The sequence below is a fragment of the Nymphaea colorata genome, chromosome 9 (genome assembly GCF_008831285.2).
Source record: "Nymphaea colorata isolate Beijing-Zhang1983 chromosome 9, ASM883128v2, whole genome shotgun sequence".
In the NCBI taxonomy this organism is placed as follows: domain Eukaryota; kingdom Viridiplantae; phylum Streptophyta; class Magnoliopsida; order Nymphaeales; family Nymphaeaceae; genus Nymphaea; species Nymphaea colorata.
Genome location: NC_045146.1, coordinates 8,874,798 through 8,890,450, shown reverse-complemented (window position 1 = coordinate 8,890,450; position 15,653 = coordinate 8,874,798). Strand labels below are relative to the sequence as shown.

Below are 15,653 nucleotides of genomic sequence, written 5' to 3'. Positions count from 1 at the left end.
GTGGTAATGAAGATGTGCTTAGAGAGACTTTGACGAATCATATTTGTTCTCAAATGACGAATCATATTTGTTGTCAAATGTAAAGCCAATAAATTGTCACAATATATCACATGCATTTGACATGAAGTCATTCCAATATCCCTTAAAGTATATGATATCCACCTCATTTTTGTTGCTCCTGAAGCTAAGGCACAATGTTCCTCTTTGAAGCTTGATCATGCTACCGTGGTCTGTTTGTTAGCTTCCCATGAACTGCAATTTGGCCCAAGAAAGATGATATACCCTATACTCAATCAATGTGTGTTTGGACAGCTCACCCAATATGCATATGGAAATCCTTGGAGAAACAAAGAATTTGTAGATTGAATTTGAATACAAAATGTACGGTGGCCTTTATATATCTTAAGATATGTGTTACCAATTGGAAGTAGAACTCCATAGGCACTTGCCTATGTTGGTAGAGGAAATTAGCAATGTGCACGATATTTGGTCTTGCGAAAGTTTAGTACTGTAAACTCCCAACTATGTTTCCATAATAATTTGGATCTAAAAAAGCATACCATAGCTGCTTACTATACGGTGAGCCCCTCAAAGGCTTTCTGCTTGATCTGCAATTTTCCATATTTGCTTTATTAAGTATCTCCTTGGCATACCATGCCTGGTTTAAAAACATGGTGTTGCTTTTTTCTGTTCACCTCTACACTGAGGCAATGATGTAATCCAATGTCTTTTATAGCAAAAGTGTCATTGGTGGAAATGAACACCTTTAAAACATCATTTTTGTCACTTGTAATAAGTATGTCGACCTGCAATAATAAAAGTTATGCCCCTTTGGTTGTTTTTGTAAATTAAAAACAGTGAATTTGCATGGCTGCAAAAGAACCCGAAAGTTAATAGGAAATCAGTAAATTGGTCAAACCACAATCTTGAATATTGTCGGAGACCATATAAACCCTTCTTCAATTTGCAAAAATAGTTGGATTTGGATGAGTCCACAAACCCGAGTTGTTAATCCATAAAATTGGGTTCGATTAGAATCTCATGAGGGAATGCATTTTTAATATCCATTTGATGTATTGACCATCCTTCAATTAGAGCAATTGTGAACACAACTCTAATTATTGTAGGTTTAATTACCAGTAGAAAGCTTCAGCAACATGAAGGCTTGGTACCTCGTTGTAGCTTTTGGCTGGAAGGTATGCCTTCAAGCAATATAGTGTCCAATGTGCTTTAACTTTTGCTTTGAAGACCCATCAGCAAGCCTATAACATGCATGTCTCATTTTTGGGGCACAAGATCCCTTGTTTGTGTTGCATGTAATGCAGTCATTTCTTCTCTAATTTTAGCCAGCCACCTCTCATCACCAAGAACCTCTTCAACTAAGAATGGTTCTTGTGGAAAATTCGTAGTAGAAAGCAAATGTTTGTAATTCGATTTTACTATCCTATGCATCAACCTGGTCTCAATTAATCTAACATGAGCTTGATTTGAACTTGCTGCCTCATTGCCTTGTTCACCATGATTTAAATCTGTTATCCCGTATTCTTGTTCTCCATTTTCATTGTTGTGCCTTCATCAACATTTGAAGAAATACTGTGTAAACATCCTAAATTTTCTGTGATACATCTAATTGATAGGGGCAAAGTGTTTTTTTTTTTTAATGTTTCTGAAAGCTTGCTTCAAAAGGGTTTGCAATCCCCTTTCAAAAGTCTCCTGAATAGTAAGGCTAGTTGGCTATGTATGAGCATCCAATGCCTCACCCTTCATCCTCTTTCTAATGATACCCATTCCTTCTTCTCACTCTTATCCATGCTAATTTGACAAAGCTTTATCTCTCACATCCAAAATGGAGAAAAGGGTGGATGCACTATGAGAGATCTGATTTAGTGTCAAATTCAATCGAATCGAACTCAGGTTTGAAGAGTCAAACTTCATATTGATTGAAATGACTCATAAGTCGGCCAAATCTACTTTAATTTGGATGAATTAGTTGCCAAATCAACCCAACCGGCTATGAAATGTCCTGGTTTAGTCTAAGAACTGGTAGAACAGCCTCAGAATCGGTCAAACTGGCTTTGTGTCAACTGAACCGGTTTTGAAACGGTCGAACTGCCTTGAACCGAGCACTGGACTAGACAACCCGTCTCCTAACCAATCGAATCGGCCCTTGAAACAAGAGAGAGAGAGAGACCTGTTTCTCAATGGGGCCTCCCGCTGTTCATTGACGTATCCATTTGGATGCTGGTGTCCTCTAAGGCTGGGCGTCGGGCCGGGTCGCCGCCGGCCCTGCCCGGCCTGGTATGGGCTGGGTTTGGGCCGAGAAAATCCCAGCCCGGGCTGGGCTCGGGCCCGATTGCCAGGCCCGGGTCGATCCGGCCCGTTTAGGCCCGGTAAGTTAAAAAATATATATTTTTTTTAAATTTTTTTGTTTTAATAATATTTTTTATTCTTAATAAATATATTTTATATTAAAAAATGTTATGTTATAATTAAAATTATATTTTTTTAATTTAAATGGGCCGGGCCGGACCGGCCCGGCCCGATACCCACCCTTAGTGTCCTCCCATTCTCTTCTGCTATTTGCTAGCATCTGCTTGGTGTCCAATTCTATTTGATGTCTACTTTTGTGTTGTCGTACCGTCGTCTCTCCCATCAGTTGACATTCCTATGAAAGTGGCTCGCCAATAGGGTTCCACTTTTAAGGGGTGGCATCATCGACAACCGTGGATGGCCATCTCTCCATACAATACTTGCTAGTATAGGCCCCTCTTGAATCTCCTAACATTAGCCCTTGGCTCTAGCTCTTGCCTATAAATAGGCACATCTTGGTGAGCCTCTCCCGGGAGAGAGAGAGGGAGAGGGATTTTTAGCTTTGGCCTTCTTTGATCTTACTTGGCTTCCTTTTCTCTCCTTCTTTGACTATGGTCATCATTGGATTCCATCGATCGTTGCTACTTTTCCAGCATCATCCCCTCATTGATTATAAAGTTTGTTTGGATAGAAGGGAAAGAATTTCTAAAATCATGTTTATTTAGACTACATAAAGGAAAGGAAATGATAGAATTTATATTATTTTACAATAATGCTCCTAACATTCAATTGTAGAGGTGTATTGGGAACACAATGAACAGCGGCAGCCCACTGTCCAACGGCGGCGATGGTGACCCCGGTGATGGTCGGTATGGTCTGAATGAGAAAAATTACCATCCAAGTCTTGATCAGTGGCGGGAAGGGAGAGACAGACAGACTCGGCACCCATCGTAGTCTTGACCAACGGCGGGGAGGGAGAGAAAGAGCCACGCAAGGTCAAGGGTATACACGGCAAAAATAAATAGGTTTTTCCTTTCCTTCCCAATCCCTCCAATTTTGAAGGGATTGGATTTACATTAGAACATTCTTTCCATTCCCTCCCTTTCTTTTCCTTACCTTTGCAACCAAACAAATTTTTTACTTTTCTTTCCTTTCCCTTCTTTTTAATTAATCAACCAAACAAATGATTAATTGTTCAATCTTTTCCTTTCCCTCCATCCAAACAAGAAGTTTAGTTCCCTTATTTGCTTTTCCAATGCCCCTACTACTTCTTTGGCATTGTCTCCTACCAACCAGGACCCTCAACACATAGGTAAGCCTCGGTCCTTCTGTGATCTATTATGTGTTCATTTTTTTTTTTAGGATTTTCTTTTTTTCTATGCCCTCTTTTTTGCTATCACTATTGTCAATTTCCCGACGATTATTTTCATTCTTTTAGTTTTATATTTTAATTGATCCATCGAGTTATCTGCTATGTTACCTTTCTTTTGTGTTGATGTCATCAGTTGATTGCAATGCTCCGACCTCTTGGTGTGGTGTGTCCTTTCGTATTTTCTGCTTTTTATTCTTCAGTTGTATGTCGGCTTTAATTTTTCCGAGTTCGCTATCCTATCGGAATTCATTCTTTTCATTATTTGGTGTCATATTCCTTACTAATATTTGCTAATGTCATTGCAGGCTCTCTAATTACCAGAAAAACTCATGTCATTTTAAATCTTAATATTCGTTTCAAAAGAGCATGCGACGTTTTATGTAAGTCCTTTGATTTGGCTTGACAACCAAGTACTTATCAGTTTTCTTACGTTGATGTTGCTTATTTTAGGACATATCAAAGCAGAATGTTCGCTATGTTTTTTTGTTTCCTATGATTATTTCTGTTATTTTATTTTAATGCACCGATTATCTTATTTTTGCTGCTTGTGGTTTGGCCCACGTGTCACTTTCGATTCTCTTGATTAGGAGGATGTTCTTTTCTTTTGTACATGTTTGCTAATCTTGTGCAAAACTCTGATCTTATTTTATCAATTTTCTGAACACACATGGTGTCACATGTTTTGTGGTAGCTTATGGAACCTTTGGTCATTCATGATGTATGTGTATCCCTCGTGTTGCCAATCTTTATATGTGTTCTGTATTGCAAATGGGGTATATGAATTTGTGGAACAAGGTTTAATTTGGGGCTAACTAAGCCGGGGACATGTTTGGCAGAACTTGTTTTTTTGTATTTATTAAGCCTAATCAGTTGCATGTCTTTGGTTGCTCATGCTTTAAGTAAAATATCGGATATTAAATCCATAAATCCGATACAGACTCTATGGTGTGCATGTTTATGTCTATTCGTGTGAGCGAGTGTATATGCTGCAAATCCTAGAATTCAACCCATTAGGTAGAGGGGTGTGCAATGAACTAGCTTGCATAGCCTTGACCTGTTATTCCTGGACGGCTGGACCGTAGTTTTGAATAGAGCGCTAGTCTGAGTGCATTCTCCATTGTATGCATGCAAAATTTGAACTTCCTCCACCCGCAATAGGGGAGGACATCTTATTACAAAATGGAGGGAGTTTAAAAAGAGAGCGAGAGAGAGAGAGAGAGAGAGAGTGGATGAAAGGTTTTAAAGAAGTAATTCGCCTGAAATTTTCAAAATGCATGACCAAAACAAAGGAGATGGGATCTGCATCTTGATATGAGGTCAAACCATTTTTTATGCCTTTACCAAGGATAATCAGTTCGAGGGTTAAGTTATGCCTCTTAACATTTAAAATTATCTAAACATCCATGAGCAATCAACCAAATACAGATGAAATTTTGAAAAAAATGAGTTTTCAAACCCATGAATTTATAAATAATTTTTTAATCCATGATAAAAAAATAAAAAAAAAACTTTTGGAATTGCACTATCAGTAGAAATACAAGGGTCGTGATATTTTTACTACAGTTGGATTAATGACTCATTCAGTGATGCAGAAATCAATCACAAAGCTTCCTAGGAGAAGGTGTTGTGTGCGGCCATTCATGTTGAACATGAGGGTAAGAAGCGTGTTTTGTAAACCTATGTGGCCCATGAATGAAAAGTGATCTGCGAGTCATTAATAGGGTGTATTGGATTTGGTTCAAATTTCAGATTTGAACCAGAAATTTTGATTGATTCAGACTAGAGACATTGGATGTGAATTTGAATCTAGGATAATGAACCAAAACATCTGATCTGTCCTACTCTTGAGTGATGGATTAGGTTCAGAATTAGAGATCTAATATGATCTGGTCTAAGATGTTGGATTTGGATATAGATGAAAAGTCTAATATGATCCGGTCTAAGATGTTGGATTTGGATATAGATCAAAAGTTTAATATGATCTCGTCTAAGATGTTGGATTTGGATAAGAATCTGGATCAGCAAACTAATCTGATCTAGTAAAAAATGTTGACTTAGGATATGGGATTTGGATCAGATGTCTAATATGATCATGTTCGGGATGAGATTTTAATAGTTGGATTAAATGTCCGGTTTGATCAGACTTATAATGTTGGATTGGGATCTTAATCATAGGTCTAATCTGATCCGATCTAGGATGTTTGGTTAAACTGGTTTCAAATAATTCCCATAATTTTGAAGGTTTGCTAAAATTCAAGGGTAAAATGGTCATTTGGTAGAGTGGTGACAACCTAGGTGAGCCCAGTCTAAGTTTAGGTGCCTATGTTAGATGGGTCTAGCTTTGGTTCAAGTGGATGGCCCCTATGGTTGAAATGTTTTTGGTAAAATTGGTTTAAAATCAAATTGTGAAGAGTAAAATGGTCAATTGGATATGATGGAAAATTTGAGATGCTTACATATTTCTTCTCTGATACTAAGCCGGTGAAAGTTGTACTTAGTGACAAAGATCAAACATGCCAATTTTTGGGGAAAAAAATTCTAATTTTGTATGTGATGTTCAGATGCACAAGGACAAGGCCTCCGTTGCAGAAAAATAAAAAGATATCTCAATGTGAGCACTGGTGTAACATAGTCAAAGATGCTTGTTCTGAAACATTTGTTCAACGCCTTGTTTGAAATGAAAGATGCCCCCATGTGAGCAATGGTGCAACGTTGTAAGAGATGCTTATTAAGACATTGTTCAAAAGGTGCCCCTCTATCATCTGATGAAAATTTTTGCCAACTCCAATTCCCCTCGAGAGTTAGAATCTTCCCTTATCATTATCATCAAGCTTTCTAGAATGAATTTCTCTCTGTTTCCAAAATATAAGTTTAGGAGCCATTCTCAATGTCATGGAGAATCTCATAAAGGAGCAGACACTAACTTGGTTGCCTCATAGTCATAGCAGACCTTGCCATCTTTATGTGAGAGCTTTGATCCAAATGATTCTTGCCTTCTATGGAGACACTATTTCCTTTCATTTTTGCAGTTTATCCTTTGCTCCTTTTCTTCTCATTTCACATTTTAGCTCTTGATCTTTTTTTTTTTTTTCCTTTCTTTTATCTCTGACCTTCACCGTGTGGAGGAAACACCTCACCATCCCACAAGCTACTAGAAAGCGCATTGCTTTGGTAATTCTGTGTAACTTTGTTGACCTTTCAACCCATTTAATTTCATGGGTTCGCAATGAACAAAATGTTCAGAAGTCAATTATTTGTACACCTTGTACTCTGGATTTGTGATTTAGAGGAATTACTGTACTTGCCCCGAGCCCAAATATAGCATTCATTTTGCAGTGCATAGCATGTTATGCTCAGGTCAATTTTGAGCTTTGTTCTCATCTAGATTCTGCTAGGTCCCTGCTTATACTTGGCTATCAAAGTTAGTGACATTTCCTAAATTTTGATTCCCTCAATTTCATTGATAGCTACTTGTAGCTTATATTATGATCTTATTGAGACCTTCATTATTCATTTATTATCGATCACTAATCAGAAAAGATTTAAAAAAAATATTGACATCACATTGGCACTTTCTTGACCTGGATACAAAAATGTGATAGATTTGTAAAGACCTTTTAGCAAATGATGAAACCAGATTTGAAACTCTTGGAAATTTTGTATGCTTGTTGCATGAGTTATTTTGTGCTTGTAGGTACTATGATGCTTGTGATATTTGTGTGCACCGAAGCATGAAATTCACACATTGAAGTGTGTGTGCCTATGTGAAACAACACGAAATTAATGCACTACAGTGCATGTTCATGTACATGTCCTAATTGTTGTTCTATAAGCCTATAAAGCATCATAATTGTTTCATGCCAGTCAGCCTGTTTTCATAGTTCTTTCTATGATTTAGATAAAGATTGCATTTGTGGCTTCAGTCTGGCCATTTTCTTGTGTATAATGTGGGGTAGAGAAATGGTACTTAATTCTGAACTTAACACAAACATCTTGTATTCTTTTGTTCTTGAAATGGGTGGCACTGTCAACACAATGTTATATGGTAGTCCAAGCCTGCATAGGATGTCCTTGTGAACGAAAGACATGATGTGTTTCTCTTCTACCATTCTGAGAGTGGCTACCTCAACCCATTTTGTAAAATATTTTGTTGCAAAAAGGAAGTATTTGTGACAGTTAAATGCAAATGGATTAATTGGACCCACTATATCAAATTCGCACATAAAAAGGGCTATGGTGAAAATAAAAAGTGTAAGTACGCGGGTGGAGCATGGATCGAGCCAGCGTGTGTCTGACACTTGAGGTACCATTTGATATGCTTATAATAGTCTTGTTTTATGGTTTGCCAACAATAGTATGCTCGAACTTGCTGCTTAACTAAGGTTTGGCAGCCAACATGGATGGCCACTCCAGATCATTTCATGTGCTTCCTCGCCTACTCGTTGTGCCTCCTCTTTGTTGTCTCTCCTATATATGACTTCTATTAAAATGAAATATATCTTCTTCACATCCTTTGAATGGTCTTTTGCTCTTCCTTTGGTATGTCTAGAGGGAATTCTCCTGATTCCATGTAGCTCTTGAAATTTTGGTGCTAAGGTATTTCTTCTAACACAACCTTGTTAACATGTTCATGTGTTTCGTAGGTCAGCCAACTAAGTCTCCCAACCTTAAAGGCCCTACATGGCTATGCTCTCTTAATTGTGATGATCAAGTCTAAGCTGGTCATACCACCTGCAAACTAGTTGAACTCTCTTTTGATATGAAAGGTTTGGAATTCCTCTAACTGTGCAACTAGCATCCTAGCAGCTTTATGGTATGACATTAACTTTGGATGTGTTTACTTTCCTCTCCTGATTGACTTGGTTTATGATCAGCAGAGAGTCACAATATGAATGCACCCTCTTGACTTTGAAGTCCAACAGCCTCTTTAACTCATACCATGTTATGAGTGCAAGTTTTAACTTGAGATAATAGAGGATCATCTCGCTTTCCAGTATGAGAAGGAGAATGTATGTACTTGTTCCAGCCATGTTTTTAGATCCACCAAAGAAAAGAGTCCATACTATACTTGGGTTCACAAATACGACATTTTATATAGGAAACTGTCCTCAGCTTTTAACTCTTCTGCTAGAACAAACTCTATTAACTGATTGGCTAATGTTTGTCCCTTAATGAATTTCTATGAGATGTACTCCAAGTCGTATTGCATAAGGAGTACTTGCCATTTGGTGATTCTGCTGCTAAGAAATAATGGTTACAAAACATCCTTGAAAGGCCTTAACTGAGAAATTACTTTGACTTGTAATGCAAATTGATAATGTCGAAGCTTCTAACACACCAGATGAGAGCCAGACAAGTCTTCTCCTATATGCAGGTCTTGTTAACATAATATAACATGTTCAATCTTGCAGCCTGCTTTGTATTGTATCATCATCGACGAGCAAAATTATTTACGGATATATAACAGAAGTTGTGTTCCCAACACTGGCGGCAAAAAGACTAGAGGGTTAATTTTGAGGGCAAGGTTAAGAAATGAACAGCCTAATAACGTGTATTCTACCTTGTAAGCTGCATAGCTCTTTGAGATTAGTTGGGACTGGCATGTGTATATGACATTGGTTTTGGCTCAATCTACTTCTACCCTTTTCTTTGTGACGATGAACTAGAGAAGTTGGTTGACTCGATACCAAAGACATTTTTTGTGGACTTAACCTCATCTTATATTGTAGTAACTTGTTAAAAGCTAGTGTCAACACCCCAACATGATTTTCACAGGTCTTGGATTGACCAAGATGTCATCTGCATAAGTGTTCATGAATTTATGCTTATGGTCATAGAAGATAGTGGTCCTTGCCCTTTGATACAATGGTCCTCAATTTTGTAGCCCAAATAGCATCACTGTATAGCAGAAAGTCTCTTATGGTTTGCGGAAACAAGTCTCAAGCTGGTCCCTTGTTGACAACTTCATATGATTGTACCCAGCATAGCCAACCACATCCACAAAGGAGGATTTTTCATGGCCAATAGTACTGTCCACCAGCATATCAATGTTCAGCAATGGGTGGTCATCTTTTGGTGTGACCTTATTAAAACTAATATTTACAAAGAAATTACATGAGAAAGATAGCACTAGAGACACTTTTTTTTTACTGAAAATGAAAAATCCAACAACACAATAAAATTTGAGTTTTTAGTGGGTCAGGTCTCAAAAAATTTATGATAAATTATATATGACTCAAAGATTCTCTAGTTTGGAGCATAAACTCTAGACCTAAAATCTAACTACTCAACAGAAATGGAGGCAAAAATCAAAATATTGCTATAAAATGCCGTGTGCATTGCTATAAAGAACAAAATCCTACAGACTCTGGTTAGATCTGAAAAATAAGCGAAACAGAGGCTAAACTAGTGAACTGACACAAAAAAAAAAAAAAACGTACACGTTCTAGAGATTACTCGGACCAAAGTTTCTATTCTTCTTAAATCATTTAATAATGAAATCAATTTAAAAAGCGAAAAATGAAAACAGGTAACACTGATGAATAGGTTTTCAGAGATATATAGAATGAGCCCTCTTCCAAGAATTGTTATAAATCATGGGCAGCTCGAATTTCACAAAATTTAATCCATAGGCTCTTGCCATATAAAACGACTTTGGTCTGAAATTTGGACAGAAGATTCTACTTGATACCTCAGAAAACAACAATTTGAAGTTCAGCGTTTTAGTGAAGGTCCTGGAGGTGAATCAAGGCGCAAGAAGGTGCTTTAGCTATGCTATCAATTTCTTGAGACATCCTCCAGATTGTTTTCTTGGCTACCAGCTTGTGGGGGTCGTATCTCCCTGCTCATAGTTCTGTTATGCCCATACTTGGACAGCCAGCCCAAGCCGGAGGGAGTTCACACTCAACTTTGGTTGCTCATGAGCAAACTACTATAGACCCAGATCTTGGCTGGCAATGAATAACATAGTTTCTCGGTCAATGGCTGTTATGCAGCAGCTATATTTTGTGGATCTTGGGGATCGATCATTGAAGGGTAAAATTCTACAACCATAAGCGAATTGTGATAATCTTGGGTTTGATCATAATTCTTATTGGTGTTAGAAGGGTTCTTGGGATGACTCACGTTGGGGTTCATTAAGTCCCGGTTTCATGTCCAGCAGATAGTTCTTGCTGATTTTTAGCCAAAACGGGCTGGGGTTACCCCTGATCCATTAAAGCTGAAAGAATTACAAAGATCAAAGAATAAAAGAATGAGGCCTCATGGCCCAAATGCCAACATGCTAAACATCAATCACTTCCTGCTCCACGAGCAAGGAGACCACCTGGAGGGAAAGAGCATCATTATCAACATACAAAAAATTGTAAACCATTGCCAAAACAGGAACTTCTTGGTTCCGTCAATATAAGCAGCAATCCTTTTCCGTAACCATGAAGTCCATCGATCTGAGTTGGCTTTGACAGCAATTCTTGTATCCAGCAGGGAGTCCAACAACAAAACTTCATTCTCGCCCCTACGACCAGCAGACCAGCAAAGCCCTCTTCAAGCACATGATTTACCATTTTTGTTCTCCACAAAGACCAGCTCAATCAGCCGTCTGGGAGGGTCTTCGATCTGCCACAATGGAGTCAAAATTTTTGTGCAAAGCCACAATTTGATTGCAGTCGCAATAGGAGAAGGCCACTGTTGTTTATAAAATACCTCAGTACATGAATTCCAAACTTCATGTTTGGCATCTCTAAGGCGTCTGACAACTCCTTGGTGTTTAGCTTGGTGCCTAAAGCACCAGAGTTTCCAAATGACTATATTGAATACTAGATGCCAACATTTCCATAATTCTTTGCATCTCATCTTCCTATGGAACTACCATGTCAGTTCAGCACAAACATCTGAAGAGGGAGTCCTTGAGATGTTAAACCAGCTAGTCACAAACTTCCAAATATTGGCAGAAAAAGGACAAGAAAACAAATTGAGCATACAAATGGAGGCTAAGGCGAACCTCCGCAATCTAGCATCTATCGGGAGCCTACCAAAGCTGCTGACATTGGTGAAACGGTAGTCACTGAGAATGGAGCCAGAGGTCCAAATCAATCTCCTCCAATTCAGAACTGTACTTTCCTTTCTAATGTATCCCCAAATTTGATTTCTTGATTTAATAGCAATGTGGCTTAGCTTCCAACATAGAAGATCTGCGCCATGACTAAGCTCAAGATCACAGCTTTCTTGAATTATTGGAACTGTTCCATCTAGGATTAGATTTATATTAGAGATTGGAGTATGAACTGTCATATTAAGATCTGCATCAACATATGGAACATCATTGGCATCGATGCATTGAATTAAAGGTAAATCCTTCCAAGGATCTACCCAGAATTTTGCTTTCCTACCATTTCCAATTTGCCAGTTAACTTTGTTACATATTCTTCTCAATGCAGCCATGATGTCTTTCCATAATGGTGACCATCTCTGGCCATAGGATTTAGTCCAGGCACTCCTTTTTGTTTAAGCACTTGGCCTTGCACATGTTATCCCATAAAGAATACTCAGTTAATGCAACACAACCCAGGAAGACCAGACATGATACATTTCGCTCATAAAGGTTGACATTACCTATGCCTTCTCTATTGAATGGTTTCGAAAGGATAGTCCAGGAGACCAAATGAGGCAGCAAGTTGATTCTGCATCTCCCCATAGAAATGAGCACATGACATTTTCCATCTTTTTAATCACTGAAGTGGGGCATTTTAGGACTAACATCCAGGAAAGAGGGAGCATAGAAGTATTGACTTTATGAGATAAACTCTGCCTGTGTAGGACAAAAGTCGTCCTTTCCAGCTAGAGAGTTTATTTTGAAACTCAAGGATCGTTGGATCCCATACGCCATTGCATAATCTGTCAGGCGATAGGAGCAACCCCAAATATCTAGTTGGAAATTGACCTTCATTCCATCCTCTTTGGATTAGCATATCAAGTATCCGCTGTCCTGAACCTGATATTAAAAGGAATAGAGATTTTTCAGCATTGATTTTCATGCCTGACCCGACCTCAAATTCTGATAGAAGCTGGAACAATTTCCATATTGATTTCTTATTGGATCTTACGAAAAACAGGACATCATCCGCATAAAACAAGGAGCTGACCTTGCCAACTGTCTTCCAAAAAGTAGAACTTCAATTTTCTATATATTAGCTACAAATTGAAGACTTCTCGAGAATATTTCCATAACCACCAAAAATAAGCAGGCAGATAATGGATCTCCCTGTCTTAGTCCCTGACTGCTGGTCAAATAATTTTCATGCCTGCCATTAATGATTAGTGCATATGCAGCATTAGTGACACATATCATAATTCTTGAAATCCAATCAGGGTGAAAACAGAGATGACCCAAGGCAGCTTCTAGAAAAGCCAGTTGACCCTGTCGTATGCTTTAGACAGATCAACTTTAATGCATACAATTTCAGCCTTGCTGGTCCACATTGAATGTAGCATTTCATGAGCCAACATGTAATTCTGATGCATTAGTCCTATTGACCAAAAAGACACCTTGATTATCAGCAATGAATCTGCATAGAATTGATTTCAAATGGAGAACCATAATACAAGTAATAAACTTCATTATGCTATTTTCAAGAGCAATCGGCCATAGATTGGAAATATGCTTAGAACCACCTTTCTTTGGGATTAGCACAAGAGAACTCCTGCCAATTCTTTTGAATAATTTGCATTTGTTAAAGAAATCATTAATAGCATTGCTGACCAAATTACCTACTAACAATGTTTCTGAAAAATCCCATTGGGAAAGCCATCTGGCCCCAGCAAGCTTCCAGCTTTTGCTCTCATAACAACACTGGCGAAATTCCTCATTAGAAACAGGTTTTAAAAGTTCCTGATTCTCTTGTTGAAGAACTTTTGGTCCAGCATGTAATTCAGTTGGAAGAGCTCCTGTAGAATCATCCTTATAAAAGAAGTGCTGAAAATATTCCCAACACCTAATATGGATTTGAGCAGGATAAGAAATGGCGCCCTCATTAGTATCAATTTCCATAATCTTCTTCAAATCTCTTCCTTTAACCATGTTATGGAAAAACTTAGTGTTACCATCACCTTCACTGAGCCACATAGCCCTAGCTCTACGTATAGAAAGAAATGTCTTCCTCTTCAAGAGCTTCAACCAGTTTTTGACAGATTTGATTTTCTTCGCAGTAGGTTGTTTTAAAATCATTTTGTTGATGAAGATTTTCTAATTGAAGCTGAAGTCGGTTAACTTTCAGCTCAACTTTCTCTAGCATATTTTTGCTCCATTCCTTCAATCTTTTTCTTACGCTTCCTAATTTGGAGCAGAGTTGAACCATTGGGCAGCCTTGGTCTTTCAATATCCAGATTGTGGCAATCATTTGTCTGCATTCGGGATATTTCTCCCAATGTCTGGAGTATCTAAAGATCCCCTTTCCCACCATATAAGTTCTTTGAGAGGTGTGAGAATATACAAGTGCAGAGTGATTAGAAGGTCTGATTAACACTTTAAGGTGTGAAAGACCGCAAAATTTTTCCAACCACTTTTGCAGAAACATTGGTCGATTTTGCTCATTATCAAATCAACTCCTTTAAGATGGTTCGACCAAGTAATAGAGTTCTGTTCATCAGCAATTTCCTGCAGCCCAACATAATGAATAATGTATTGAATGCTAAGCAAGCTTGAAGGGTTGGGGCCCTCCCCAGTTTCTCAAAGTTTTGCCGAACAGAATTAAGGTCCCCTATTGTCAGAACTGGTTTATCCTTCAGTGCTAAAGTAGCTCCCAACATAACAAACTGATCTCTTCTCAATCTGAAATCTGTATGAAGGTATGTTCCAACAACATCAAATTCAGCTTTTTGATCAGCCAAAAAAAAACTACAATCTATCCAGTAATTGTTATATCTACAACTTATTAAAGTAATTTCTTGCTTTTTCCAAGCAAGAACGATCCATGTCCAATTTCTATCTGCTTCCAGGTTAGATTTAATCTCATAGCAATTAAGTCTCCCACTGAAAATCTTCATACGATCCTCACTCAGCATGGTGTCTAGCAAGAAAATAATGTCAGGCATCTGTTAACTTATCAAGTTCAAACAGTCACGCTGGCCCGCTTGATTGGCAAGTCCCCTAACATTCCAGCTGCACACTTTCATTTCAAATTTGAAGATACAGACTTTCCACTGGGTTCCAAACTGGCAGCCGATGAATTCTCCTTACCATGAGCCTTTCCTATACGAACTGCTTTTTCTTTTTTCTTTTGGACAATCAATAATATCAACATTCTCTTTGATTCCAGATTGTGAACTAGAGGTGCCACCGTTTTTCTTTATCAAGCTCACCTCTTTGTTCTTAAGTGTCCTTTTCCAACTGACATTCGAAGGCTGGAAATTCTTTTCTAGTAGTTGCTCTTTGTCTAGCACCATCTCCATGCTACCGTCTTCCCCAAGGCATAGTAATCAAGGCTAGAGGGAGCACCTTGATCCAGTAACTCCATCACTTGACCAAGATTAGAAGGAGGATGGTTGTCAAGATCCTCTCCAGCACTAGATAGGATCCTTTTAGAATCACCAGACTACACCTTCAGTAATCTCCATGTCCCGATTGTGGCAGGATCTTCTTGACCATCATGGTCTTCCATTTCAAGAACCGAAAATTGGTTTCCATTAAGCATTGGTTTAACATTCTGATTACTGTTGATCTAGGTTTCCTTCGTGTGATATTAACTTGAGACCAGCCATCATTGGACATAGGCTTATCCTCTTTAGTGACTGGTACTTCCACCATCGGACAAGCATTCATCCCATGAGAGGTGAGACCACAGTTGTGAGAGAACTTGATTTTGTGCCCATATTCCACAGTTTGTTCAAACACATAATCACCATCCATAATGCACACCAAACTATCTGGAACAAAATCAAGGGGAACAGAAATGAGAAGCCGTGCATATCCATACCT

At 38.4% G+C, this 15,653-nt stretch overlaps 1 long non-coding RNA gene across 4 annotated transcripts; it reads left to right on the top strand.

Annotated features, from left to right (window-relative positions):
* The first annotated feature begins 2,865 nt into the window (after positions 1–2,865).
* On the top strand, positions 2,866–15,645 carry LOC116261020 (uncharacterized). 4 transcript variants are annotated; one of them, XR_004174227.2, is made up of 4 exons: positions 2,866–3,335; positions 3,988–4,062; positions 8,331–8,448; positions 11,165–15,645. It is a non-coding gene; the product is annotated as an uncharacterized LOC116261020 (long non-coding RNA). The 4 variants fall into 4 exon arrangements; XR_004174226.2 differs by having other exon boundaries at positions 2,866–3,622; positions 8,326–8,448; XR_007574199.1 differs by lacking the exon at positions 11,165–15,645 and adding an exon at positions 8,560–9,375.
* Positions 15,646–15,653: the final 8 nt, after the last annotated feature.